Source organism: Diceros bicornis, chromosome 13 (genome assembly GCF_020826845.1).
Source record: "Diceros bicornis minor isolate mBicDic1 chromosome 13, mDicBic1.mat.cur, whole genome shotgun sequence".
Classification (NCBI taxonomy): domain Eukaryota; kingdom Metazoa; phylum Chordata; class Mammalia; order Perissodactyla; family Rhinocerotidae; genus Diceros; species Diceros bicornis.
The window spans coordinates 41,863,265-41,877,575 of record NC_080752.1 but is presented as its reverse complement, the minus strand read 5'-3'; the positions used below and the strand labels follow the sequence as shown (position 1 = coordinate 41,877,575).

Genomic DNA, 14,311 nt, shown 5'->3' with positions numbered 1-14,311 from the left:
CCTCCCCAACTGGCCGTCTCTGTGCTTGACTGTCCTGTCAACTCTCTGGGCATCTTAGGCAAATTTTTGTCCTTTCTGGGACTCAGAACATTTGCAAAATGAAGGAGTTGAACCAGAACTCAAGAGTCCATTTTGAGGAGTGAGTGCTGAAGTTTGAATGCTTTAAATTTCTGTGTCTTTTCTGGGAGGGTCAAACTCCCAGCAGGTCAGACTGGGCTGCTGCCGGTTCCTGGCCACCTGCCTTTCTCTGTCGTTGCCTCTCTCTGCACTTTCTCCCTCCCTCCTGTCTCTTTTCTGGCTGAGGTGTTTTGAGTGCTTACTATTTGCTACGTGCTTTTTAAGCATTTTACATATTCCATCTTATTGAATCCTTAGAACATCCTTGTGAACTACATACTATTATTATCCCATTTTCCAGACAAGGAAACTGAGGTTCAGAGCGTTACATCACTGACCCATAGGCTGGTCAGTGGGAGAGCCGTAGGTGGCACTCTCAATACCATTCCCCAGATGGTCAGTTCCCATTCTGGCCTGAATTCACCTGGTTCAAAATGGCAGGTGCCTGTTCTCACCTCCTCCCTCCTGTTTTCCCTAAATGGGCTCTGACTCCCACCCCAGAGCTGCCCCCGCTGGCAGGATCACCAGGGCAGTCAGGAGGAGGGTTTAGCTGTTGGTGGGAAGAGGATCTCTTGTTGGTTCCAGTTTCTGACTTGTATCTCAGGTATCATGTCTTCTACCCTCAATCTGCTTCATCTCCTTCCTCTTCAAATGTCCAAGAGCTGGAAGGTCCTCTAAGGGATTAGCCAAAACAAGCCTCTCCATTCATTCATTTATTCATTCACTGAACAAATGCATATCAAGTCCTTTTATATGCCAGGCAGCTTTATGCCCTGGGGACATGGCTATGCACAAGGCCCTGTCCTCATGAGCTTACATTCTGGTGGAGGAGACAAACAAGAAAAGATTACGATGAGTACTATGAAGAAAGTGAAAAGGGGGGATATAATAGACAATGACTGTGGAAGGGGGTGAGGTTTTCTTTTTCAGGTGGGCAGGGGGCAGTGCATTCCTGGCAGAGGGAACAGCTAGTGCAAAGGCCCAAGGGCAGGAACCAGCAGGTGTGAGGAAGGAGCACAAAGGCTGGATAAGATGAGCAAGGGGGTCCAGTGCAAGGGGGGTGGGCAGGGCCAGCCAGGCAGGCCTATGGGCCAGGACCAGGGGGTCGCATTATGTTCTGTGTGTGATGTGAAGCCTCTGGGAGCTTTAAGCAGGGGGTGATTATGTTTGTAAATGATGCTTAGGCCACTGTGAGGAGAATGGATGTAAGGGGAGCAGGAATGTGGGAGAGAGAAATGAGGGTGGCTTGGGCTAGGGTGGGGTCAATGGGATGGCGAGTCAAGGTCAGATTCAGGATCTATCACAGTGGAGCCAATAGGATGCTGATGGACTAGATGTGGGCCATGGGGTGAGGGATGACCCCTGGGTTTTTCACTTGGGCAGCTGAGTGAATGGAGGTGTCATCTACTCAAGTGAAAAAGCCTGGAGAAGGAACAGGTATGCGGGATGAGTGTGGAGAGAAGCAATTGTTACATTTAACCATCATGGCAGACCTTGCTGGCTGCCCTCAGTATCCATTCTCTCCTTCTTTTTCATAACAGAAGCCTGAAAGTTTTTTTTTCTTTAAGCATTGACCTTTCTGTCCTCTCCTTCTGCCTTTTGCCCTTTTCCTATCCTCCTTTTTCCTTCCAGGAGTGGAGACATGATACTAGAGGTACAGCAGCCATCTTGTGACCACGAGGGTAAAGGCCACATGATAAGATAGCTAGAACAGGGAGATGGATGGAACTTGGGCCCTTGATAATATCACTGAGCTGACATAGCAGTCTTGGACTGCCTTTCCTCCAGGTTCTTGTTGTGGGAGGCAAATTAGTCCTTTACTTGTTCAAGCCTTTGTGACTTTTCATTGCTTGCTGCTGCATGCAGTTATAGCTAATGGAGTCATGTTGAGTTTGAGATTTTGGAGGAGAAACCAGAATTCAGTCATTCGTTCAAGAAATATTTATTGAGGACCTACTATGCACCAGGCACTGCTGAGAATTCAGCAGTGAATAAAACAGGTAAAAATGCTTGCCCTTGAGGAGTTTACGTCAGGGAGCATAAGCGAGGCCATCTTGTTACACTAAATGGCCCCAGCCCCTTCTCTGTGTGACTACTCGCTGCTCTGCATGTACTCTAAATTACGTTCTCCTTATTTATGGCCTCCACTTATGCATGTACTCCCATGTAGTTTGATAAATTAAAACTTCGTTTTATGAGTGGAGGGCTGAGAGAGGCGAGATGGCAGCATGTGGGAGTGACTGGGCTATGGATGGAGGAAGAGTAGGGAGGCATGAGGCTGGGAGGTCACAAGGCCTTGTCAGCCAAGACTAGGAGTTTGGACTTGATTCGGAAGGCACTGGGGAGCCACCGATGGGCGGTGAGCAGAGTGGGTCCTGATCAGATTTATCTGGGCACTCCATAATACTTGCTTATGGAATGAATGAATGAAAGAAGAAATGATAATATGCATGTGTCCTGCAGAGAGGAGGGGGTGGTTAAATGATCTGACAGTGGAAGGACAGGCCAGGCAGACTCCTGGACACCAGCCAGCCACTTTTCTCACCTCCTCCTCCACGACTCCCCTGCCCAGGCCACCGGTCACTTGCTGGGATCTTTATGGGAGCCTCTGCACTAGCCCGCTGCTTCCGCCCTGGCCCCTACAGTGTGTTCTCCAAGGCAGCCCCAGTGACCCTCTCAAGTCGGGTTCTCCGCCCCAGCGCTCTGCCCAATGCCTTTGCCATCTCAGCTACATCAAAATGGAAGAAGACTTTGCTGTGTTTGTCATCCACAATGGCTCTGGCATGTGCAAAGCTGGCCTTAGTGGGAATGATGCCCCCAGAGTGTCATGGTAAACGTGGGACAGGACAGATATGTGGGTGATGAGCTCAGAGCAAGAGCAGCATTCTGACCCTGAAGTGCCCCACTGACCTGGGCTGACATGGAGAAGGATCTAGCATCTCACCCTCTACGACAAGCTCGTGTTGCCCCGAGGAATACCCTGTTCTCTTTACCAAAGTTCCACCGAACTCTAAGACCAATAGGGAAAGATGACGCAGGTCAATACCCTTAAGGTGTGCTGCTGCCCAGATCGAGTCCTCCTCCAGGTGGCTGTGGACTCTGCAGTGGTGCCGCCTCACAGTGCCTATTAGCGAGGGTTACACTCTGCCCTGCGCTGGCCTCTGGACCTGGCTGACCGTGACTTGAGAGATGACCTCATGAAAGAGATCCTGACGAGACGAGGTTACGGCTTCACTGTCACAGCTGAGAGGGAACTGGTGTGTGACGCGGAGGGAAAGCTCTGCTACATCGCCCCGGACCTGGAGCAGGAGACGGCCCCTGCTGTGTCCTCCTCTTCCTCCCCGGAGAAGGGCTGTGAGCTGATGGTCAGGAGCTTGCCCTGGGCAATGAGAGGTCCAGATGTCCAGAGCATCTCCTCCAGCCCTCCTTCTTGGGCTTGGAGTCCTGTGGCATTTCATGAAACCCCTTTCAACTCGGTCCTGAAGTGTGATGTTGACCTCCCAAAGGACCTGTGTGCCCACACAGCATTGCAGGGTGCCAACAGAATGCAGGGAGAAATCACAGCCGACCAAGAAGGTTGCTCCTCCAGCGCTAAGAATCTGGGGTGGTGGTTTTCTTGCAGGCTGCTCTCTCCACCTTCCAGCAGATGCGGATCAGCCAGCAGAAGGAGGATGGGTCAGGCCCACCCACTATCACTGCAAATGCCACTAAATGATGCAACCGCAGAGTGTCTGTTGCATGAGTTCATTCACAAGTATAACTTTGTCCTGGCAAATATATACACTTATGTCAACCTCGTGAAGCTGGAACAGCTTTTGAGAAGAAACCTGCCCCTGATATTGAGATAAATATCAGCCCTGGGTTGTAAAATAAGTGTGTAAACAAACAAACAAATAAATAAATAAAATGTAAGTCAGATCCTGTCATCCCACTGCTCAGAAACCTCCTGTGGACTCCTCATAACACTAAGCATAAATCCAAAGCCCTTACCCCAGGAAGACCCCGCAGGAAACTCGCTGATCTCGTCACATTCTACTCTCCGTCCTGCAGCTTCAGCACGCCAGCCAAGGCCCTGCTTCACGGCTTTTGTACTTGCTGTTCCCCCTGATAATTACACAAATGTCACAAGGCCTTCCCTGATGACCCTCTCTAAAATAGCCACCTCCCTGCCCCCAGCATCACGCCCTATTTCCTTACCCTGCCTCAGTTTATTCATAGTATTCACGTATGTTCTCTTCTGCCCATTAGGAGATATGCTTCCGGAGGCCAGAGACTGTGTCTGTCCTGTCCTGTGTCCCTGGCACCTGAAATAGGGCCCAGCACATAGTAGGTAGGCTGCCCCATAAATACTTGTTGAAGGAGGATGCCTGGACCCCTGATGAACCTTGTGTGGCCCATACCCAGGAGTCACCCCGTTGCCACGACCTCTGTCTGTCTCCAGCTCCACTGCGTCTTCCACCAGCTGTTGGGGGAGAGTGGAAATTGCCACTTGAAGCTGGAAGGATAGCCACCTTCCCCGGGCTGGGCTAGACGGGCTGAGAGGAAATTTCCATGAACCACGTCTGGCAGCATGATGGAGTGGCTGGGGAGCCAGGGAGGGGCCAGGGGTGCTCAGGGACCTCTGTGCCTGCCCCCTGCCCACACTAGAGTGCAGGGTCTGTTTACAGATCTGCAGATCCGGAACTCCATCTGGGCTTATCACACACTAGGAGGTCCAGCCTCCTGCGGCCTGTGGTGTCCTCCAACCCTGGAGCCAGAAAGATCTTTAGCCATCAAGTTCGATCCCCTCATTTTCCAGATGGAGAAACCGAGGCCCACAGAGGGGAAGCAATGTGTCCTAGGTCACACAGAAAGTAGTAACAGATAATGGACTCAAAGGCACTCTGCTGCCTGGGTCTTTGCTTCTCTTTTCTTCCATTCCTTTCCTCCCTCCTCCCCTTCCCTCCCACAGTCCTCCAACTAATTTTCCCCAAGTGCCATTTTGGGCTAGCCACAGTGCCCTAGGCCCTGGGCTCCCAGCCTTGGAACCTCAGGCTCTTGAGGCCATGTCATTGCCGCTTCCTCCTGTCAGACTCCAGAGCTGCCTGCCCCTCCTCCCAACACTCTGTCCCTGCCGCAAACTTTTCCACACATTTAAAAATCCCGATGCCCAGGCTGCTTCCTGTGCCCATGAGATCGGAATGTCTAGGGGTGGGGTCCAGGCATCAGGATTTTTTTAAAGATCTCTGGGTGATTCTATTTGCAGCAAAGTTTGGGAACCACTGTTTTAGCCTTGAATAATGGCACCCCCACCTCCTGGCCCTCGGCCCCCAGGCTGCAGACCACCTGGTGATATTTTTTTCTCCACATCTACTTTCTGGACACCTGGGCCTGGGCCCCAGGACAGACCTCAGCTGAGCCATCCCTCCCGCTCCTGCCCTTTGCCAACAGGACTCTGGTCTGCCGGGATTGCATGGTCTGACCTGCCTCACCAGCGCCAGGTACTCACTAAACATTTGCTGTTAATGACGTTAATAAATATTTGCTGTTAATGACCTCAGTCTGGCCAAGAAAATCCTTGATATGGAAGAAAGAAAAGGACTTTTGAGGTGAGGCAAACTTGGATTCTGGTACCACCCAGTTCTGCTTGTTGTGTCTGGGTCTCAGTTTACTCATCTGTGAAGAGGGTGGAGCAGGCCTGAAATTGCCTACCTTGTAGTTTGTTGTAAGGATCAAAGACACTACCTAAGATTTGCACAGGGCCAGCAGCTCCCAACCAGGTCCTCTGGGAACAGGCTGCTGTTGCCCAGATGGGGGGGAATGGTGACCGTTTCCACGGGTGGGAAGTGGAACCTCAGGAAGGAAGGTGGCTGTGAGCCTTCTGAAAATGACCCTGCCCAGCAAGGCTTCCTCCCAGGACAGAGCAACTGCAGCAGAGGGGTGAATGGGGGGGTGCAGAGAGGAGGGATGGGAGTCATAAGGGGTCAGCCAAAGAGTCCCTCCACCCTGCCTGGGAATGTCACGTGCTGTCCCTGGTGGGGAGTTCTCTTGGGAACCCACAGAAGCGGCCCCTGAGGACAGAATCAGGATTTGGGTACCTGCCGTGCCCAGAGGCACCAATGCCCGGTTACAACCACACCAGACGAAGAACACCTTTTCTACCTCTATATCATCCTTTTAGCTGTCAGGAAGGAGAAGCTTTAGACTGAATAGAACATGAAAACTTTGATCGCAAACATGACCGGACTTGTTAAGACCTGGAAGACGAGACTGTGATTGTCCACCTGAGAGGGAAAAGCTACAGGAGCGTCTCAAGCAGGAGCAAGAGTCTCCAGAGAAGTTAAAGGGGCTCTGGCCAGAAGGAATCCAGGGGCCGCCTGTGCCACGCAGAGTCGGCTCGGTCCGTGACCGATTCCTCTGGGATTTGTACTGTGAAGCCAGTCTGCGCGGGGCATTGATGGACCTGCTGCCAAAGGCCTGTGCGGCCTTGGCCAGGCCCCTTATTTCTCTGATCCTCCGTTTCTCTAGCTGTGAAATGCCTCTGTTTTCAAAGGGCCTTGCCAGATTTTGCCAGTCTGTAAAAAGACCTGAGGTCTCTCAGTCCCAAGCGAGAAAATTAAATGTGTCCTGAGCCCAGAGCCTGAAACAAACTCTGGTACAGACCTCAGGACGTCAGGCAGCGAGTCCGAAATCAGGCAGCAAGCTGAAAAATTATCTCCTCTGTAGCAGTGAGGAAATAAAAAGGTTTAATTTGCTATTTAAAAGATGTTAATTGCAATGTTATTTTTAACATCTTTGTTGAAACGTAATTTATATACCATTAAATTCACCTCTTCAAAACGTATAATTCAATGGCTCTTAGTGAGTTTACAGAGTTGTGCAACCACCACCACAATCTAGTTTTAGAGTTAGATTATGATTCTGATGATTAATTCAACCATCCCAAAGAGTTCTTTCATGCCTATTCCCACCTCCAGCCCTGGCAACCACTAATCTATTTTCTGTCTTACAGATTTGCCTTCTCTGGACATTTCCTATAAATGGAATCATGCAGCACGTGTTTTTTGCATCTGGCTTCTTTCACTGAGCATCATGTTTCTGAGGTTCATCCATGTTGTAGCGTGTATCCATACTTCGTTCTTTTTTATGGTCAAATAATATTCTATTGTGTGGCTATACAGTACCCATGTTATTTATCTTTTCATCATTGATAGATGTTTGGGGTGTTTCACTTTTGGGGCTATCATGGATAATGCTTCTTTGAACATTGTGTATAAGTCTTTGTGTGGACATATGTCTTCAATTCTCTTGAGTAGTTTCCCAGGAGTGGAATTGCTGGGTCATATAACTCTATGTTTGACTCTAAGGAACTGCCAAATTGTTTTCCAAAGTGGCTACACCCTTTCCAATTTCTTCTTATCCTTGACACTTGTTATTTCTTTTCTTTTGATTTATAGCCATCCTAATGGGTGTAAAGTGGTAACTCATTGTGGTTTTGATTTGCATTCCTACAATGACTAATGATCCTGAGCATTTTCTCATGTGCTTATTGGCCATTCATATATCCTCTTTGGTGAAATATCTATTCAGTTTCTTTGCCCATTTTATAGTTGAATTATTTATCTTTTCATTGAGTTGTGAGAGTTCTTTATAAATCCTAGATATGTCCTTTAGCAGATACATGATATATTCAAATATTTTCTGCCAGTTTGACTTATCTTTTTTTTTGGTTGATTTATCATAAATGTAAGGGTTTATTTCTGGACTCTCAAGTCTGTTCCATTGACCTATATGTATATATTCTTATGCCAGTACCACAGTGTTTTAGTTATATAGTTCAATAGCATATTTTGAAATCAGGAAGTATAAGTCCGCCACTGTGTTCTCCTTTTTCAGAATTGTTTGGCCTATTTTGGGTCTTTTGCATTTTCATATAAATTTTAGGATCAGCCTGTCAATTTCTGCAAAAAACATCTGCTGGGAGTTTGATAGGGATTGACTTGAATATAGATCAATTTGGAGAGAATTGCTCTTTTAAAAATATAGTCTTCCAATACATGAACATAAACTATCTCTCCATATATTTACATCTTTTAAAATTTCTTTCAGCAATATTTTGTAAATTTCATTGTACAAGTCTTGACTATTTTTATTCCTCAATATTTACTTCTTTTTGATGTGATTATGTGCAATGTTATTTTATTTATTTATTTATTTTTTATTAAGGTATAATTGACATATAACATTACATTAGTTTCAGGTGTACAACATAATAATTTGATATTTGTATACATTGCAAAATGATCACCATGACAAGTCTAGCTAACATTCATCACCGTAAGTAGTTAAAAATTTTTTTCTTGTGATGAGAACTTACAAGATTTACTGTCTTAGCAACTTTCAAATATGCAATACAGTATTATTTACTCTAGTCACCATGCTGTAAATTACATTCCCATGACTTATTTATTTTATGACTGGATGTTTGTACCTTTTGCCTCCCTCCACACATTTCACCGCCCCCCCCCCCCCCCCCCCCCGCCACCCTTTGCCTCTGGCAACCACAATCTGTTCTCTGTATGTGTGAGCTCAGTTTTTTTCTCTTTTTTTTTAGATTCCACATATGAGTGAAATCATATGGTATTTGTCTTTCTTATTTCACTTGGTATAATGCCCTCAAAGTCCATCCATGTTGCTGCAAATGGCAAGATTTCATTCTATTTTATGGCTGAATAATAGTCCATTGTATATACCAAATTTTCTCTATCCATTTATCTGTCAATAAGCACTTAGGTTGTTTCCATGTGGAATGTTATTTTAATACTGAAAGAAAAAGATAAAGAAAGAAAAACAAAAGTATCCTGAATATGCAGCATTTGTGAAATGATTGAGCAAATTATGGTCTGTTCTGTTGATGAGATATTTTGGAACTATTAAAAGTGATTGTTATGTGTTTCCCCCAGAAAGATCACTCTGATCCTGTAGGACCATGGAGAATGTTGAGGGTAGAGACAACACCTAATTCATCTCCCTTTTCTCAGGACTGAGCAGACAGCCAGGCACAGATTAGATGCTCCATGTAGTAGCCACTAGTGCTGGCTACCAAATATTTGTTTCTTCTCCTGTTGTACTTGCCCACCCCTTGAAGTTAGTTGTGGCCACATGACTTGCTTTAACCAACAAAACGTGAATGGATGTGATATACGTCACTCCTGAGCAGAGATTTAAGAGCCAGTGTGCAACCTACCACACTCTTAACTCAGCAGCGGTGGCTGGCTGCACCTTCAGCCTGGACCCTGGAGGGAGGATGACAAGGAGGGTTGACAGCCAATCGACACATAGAGTAAACAAGAAATACAACCTGATTTAAGCTGCCGAGATATTGGCCTTATTTGTTACTGCAGCATAACCTAACTCAACCTGACTAGTATATGGATAAATGTTTGTTGAGAAAATGAATGAAACTAAAGAGCAGAACATTAAATTCTCTATCTTCTCTGATTAAAACTATGAAAAACAATGTCTGAATATGGGCTGTAAACTTAAGGAAATGAGGAAATTAAATCCAGCTAGAGTGTTAGAGGAGGGGATTATGGGTGAATTGTTTCTCTTTTAAATGTGTCTTTTGGGTTCCTGGACCCAATTCCAAATGTGTGTATATGGGAGTGGGGGCTTTCTACACAACATCAAGCAATTCTCAGATACCAGCATGGTGTCTCAGATACCAGCATGGTGTCTGAGAATTCAACTCAACTCAATTTAACTCAATTCTGACACTATCTACCCAGAGATAGCATCAGATTCCACAGGGTAAGGGCTCAGTCCCACAAGACTGCCTCTCACCACACAGACACACACACACACAAGCAGCAGGTCTCAAGCCCAGGTTATCACCTGAGTTTCTGACTAACCGGCTATAGATCAGAGGTTCAATTAATTTGCTAGAGCGGCTCACAGAACTTGGGGAAACACTTATGTTTCCCAGTTTATTAAAGGATATGATAAAGGATACAGATGAAGAGATACATAGTGTGAGGTCTGGGAGGGTCCTGAGCCCAGAAGCTGTTGTCCCTGTGGAGCTGGGTTGTGTCACCCTCCTGGTACGTGGATGTGTTCATCCACCTGGAAGCTCTCCAAACCCCATGCTATTGGGATTTTATGGAGGCTTCCTCATGTAGACATGATCAGTTGTTAACTCCATTTCTAGCCCCTCTTCTCTCTCTGGAGAAATGGGGGGGCAGAGCTGAAAATTCCAAGCTTCTAATCATGGCTTGGTCTTTCTGATGACCAGCCCCCGTCCAGGAGCCATCAGGATCCCACCCAGAGTCGCCTCAATAGGACAAAAGACGCTCCTTGTGCTCTTTTGTTTGTTTGTTTTTGCCGAGGAAGATTGGCCCTGGGCTAACATCCGTGCCCATCTTCCTCTACTTTATATGGGACGCCGCCACAACATAGCTTGACGAGCTGCACATCGGTGCGCGCCCGGGATCTGAACCCTCAAACCCTGGGCCACCACAGTGGAGTGCGCGCACTTAACTGTTTGCGCTACCGGGCCGCCCGCTTCTTGTTCTCTTATCACTTAGGAAATTACAATGGTTATAGGAGCCCTGTGTCAGGAATGGGGTCAAAGACAAATATTAGAACAAGAGACGCTCTTAGTGTTCTTATCACTTAGGAAATTACAAAGATTTCAGGAGCTCTGTGGCAGAAACGGTGTTAGAGACCAAATATATATTTCTTATAATCAATAACAATATCACAGTGTGTTTCAATGGATATTCAGCCTCACTCGTAATAGGAGAAATGTGAAGTAAAAGAAAACCAGATTCCATTTTTCACTTAGCATACTGGCAAAGATCAAAAGGTTTGAAACCACACTCAGTTGTGGATGGAAACAGACACTTTTTTACATTGCTTGAGGGAGTATAAATTAGCCCAATGCGAAGAAGCACAATATAGCAGTATCATCAAAATCCCCTTTGATTCGAAAATTCTACTTGTAGGACTTCATCTTACAAATATCCTCACACACAGGCAAAACCATATGGGCGAAAGAAAGGTCATTCATTGCAGCACGGTTTATAAGCAAAAGACTGGAAACAATTTAAATGTCCACAAATAGGCAATCAGTTAAGTAAATTATGATCCATACATACAGTGGAAACTATTCCACCATCAACAGGAATGAGGAAGCCTTTTATGTGCATACAAGCAATGATCTCCAAATCGAAAAGGAGGGTAGCAAACACTGAGTGGTACACTACATGTGTGTAAATAAACAGGGGGTACATACACACGTGGAGCCAGCTCGTTGAGTGAGGTGGGACTTGGGACTGTTGTACCAAAGAAAACAGCTTTGTCTTTTGCCCCCACTGCCTGTTTAGACACTATCAGTGGGCTGGGTCTTCTTGTCCATTGGTTGAAACTTGAGAGCAGGTCCCTTGACTTCACGATACTCAGATGAAATTTGAAAAAAAGTTTCCAATCACTGTAACTCATGAAACAGTTTCAGCAGTTTGAGAAAGTAAGAGTCACAGCTTCAGGAAAGGAAGTTCAAAGACTTCCTCTCCCCTACCCCAGGCCTGCTCTACAAGTGGAGACATCTTCTTTCCTTCTCCCCTCCCTCCCTCCTTCCTCCCCTCCTTCCCTTTCTATTAATCTCTTTTGAGCACCTATGAAGTGTCAGAACTGTTCTAGTCCCTGGGATGTAGCAGTGACCGGACAGGACTGATGACCTCCAGGGGCTTACATTCTGGCAGGAAGAATCAGACAGCACGTCAGGGGTGCTGAGTGCCCTGAAGGAAAAGAAGGCTGGGAAGGGTAGTTAGAGGTACCTGGCAGGACAGGAGTGCGGGTGGGGGTCGGGTACCAGTTTATATAGGCGGTCAGGGAAAGCCTCTCAGATAAGGTGACAGTTAAAGAGAGATCTGAAGGAAGTGGGGCGGCCGGATGCTCAGCTGTTTGGAGCAAGGCCCAGCTTCATGGCCGTGGGATCTGTGCGGCCACACAGGGCCCTGTGCTCAGAAGTGTCCCATGTTTGGTTTAATGTTCTGCTGTCGCTATCCTGAAATTCTTAACTTTTGAACAAAGGCCTGCATTTTCATTTTGTATAAGGCCCCGGAAATTGTGCAGCCAGTCCTATCTGGAGCAAAGTGAGATCCACGCAGAAGGAACATCAAGTGTAAAGGTCAAGTGGTGAGAATATGCTGGCAGCTTGGAGTCTGGACTGGGAAAGGAGAGCATGGCTGGCTTCTCTCTTTCTGCTCTTTGAGCCTCTACCCCCCACCCCCCCCACCCCCCACTGCTGGAGGAAAAGTTACAGGGTCAGGAAAGGTCTGAATTAGCCAACCATACTGTCTTGAGCTAGAGTTCATGCTTTCCAGGCTTCCCCTTTCTTGTTACAGGAGTGCTTTCCAGGAAGTCTTGGTCTGCTATCCCCCCATCAGAGCCCGAGACAGCGATAGGTGGAAGTTGTTTGTTTGGGAGGTGACCCCAGGAAGCAGAAAAGAGAGAGTGGGGAGAGTGAGATAAGGAAGGAGGCAAAGCATGAAGAAGGTGTGGTGCAGATGCCTGTTTTAGATAATGGAGCTGGACTCCGGACTCCAGGAAGCCTGCCGTGCAGACAGAATGCCTCCAGGCACTGTCTTCTTTTGGACAGGAGGCTGGGGCTTGCTCTGACAGCTTCCGTACACCATTGGGTGAGGGCTGTTCCCAGGGTATTAACTGCCTGTGCTTCCTGCACCTACACCTAAGCTGTAGCAGGCTGAGCTACAGCTGGGGAGGGAGCCCTGAGGCCAGAAAGTGGAAGCATGCCTGGGGGGCGCTTGGGGTGGGGCTGGGGTCAGCATGCGTGGTACTGGCCTCCACTACCGAGCTGAAACCTGAGGTGGGCCAAGAAGGTGTGACTTCTTGGGTTTGCCACACTGGGGATGGTCACTGCGGGGCCTCCCATCTGCGGGTCCCTTGCCGAGAGCAAAGCGTCTCCACCAGCCAGTTGCTTAGGACACCTCTCCTAATACTAGGACATCCCAGGACACCTCCAGCCTCTTTCTGCTGAGGCATCATGGCCCCTTCAGGAGACCTTCCTGGGCTGAGTCTAGTGCCGCTGACCCAGGCTGACTCTCTCCTGTGGCCCAATTCTGGCCTAGGGGCAGCATGTACCTATGGCCTGCTTACCTGAGAGGGTAGCCAGCCCTTTGGGATTCTTGGGCAAGAGTCAGATACCAGGCCATAGAGTCCCAGGGGACACCCACCACCTCTCTGACTGGGGCTTGAAGCCCCCTCACTAGGCTTGAAGAGAGGAAAGCTACGCCATCCCATCCAACTCTCTCCAAAGCAAACCCTCTCTAATCTCTAACTCCAGTCTCCACATTGCCTTCAAGATAAAGCCCTCCCTTGGCGAGGCTCTCCACATTCTAGCCTTTCCCTACCTCTCTAGTGTTATCTGCTGCCACCAGGTCCCCTATGCTCCAGCCCCAGAACATGATGGTTCATTCCCTAAACTTACCCTACCACTGACACTTCTGCTCCTTTGCACATGCTGTTCCCTCTGCCTGGAAAGTTCTTTCCCCTCCTCACAGCTTGGTGAATTCCTCATCCTGTAAGACTCACCCCAAGTGGCCTGTAGGCAGTGAACCTCTGAAGGAAATCAGTCCCTCCTGCACTGTGCTCCCACTGCACCACGCATGGTTGAGATTGTGGTCTTGAGTCCTGCTCCCTGGGTTGGAATCCCGGCTTTGCTATGTGCATGAGTTAGGAATTATTTCAGTAATGCTGCGTAACAAACCACCTCACAATTTGGTGGCTTACAACAAGCCTTTGTTTTTCTCATTTATTGGCAAAGAGAGAGAGTAAAGAATTGAAATAGAGTAATAGTTGGCATTTATTGAACAGCTACTATATGCTAGGCACTGTGAGCACTTTATATGTATTATTTCATTAACTCCTCATGCCAACCCCATATGGCGGGTATTATTAACCTGTTGTAGAGTTGAGGAGATAGGTGTCCACAGAGGTTACAGAACTTTCCCCGGGTAACACAGCTGGGCAGCGATAGAGCTAAGATGTGACTCAGGCAGAATATACCCACCTGCTTCACTGCTTTGCAGCCTCCAAAGAATGGATGCCCTTGTTTTGGGGAAAAGACAAGAAGGTGTTCAGGACAGCTCAGGCACCACACACTTGTCCTTTCTCTTACTTCGGTCCGCTGAAACCG

The 14,311-nt window shown here is 47.5% G+C and overlaps 1 pseudogene; it reads left to right on the top strand.

The window, feature by feature from the left end:
• Positions 1–2,855: 2,855 nt before the first annotated feature.
• On the top strand, positions 2,856–3,973 carry LOC131412352 (actin, cytoplasmic 2-like; annotated as a pseudogene).
• The last annotated feature ends 10,338 nt before the right edge of the window (positions 3,974–14,311 follow it).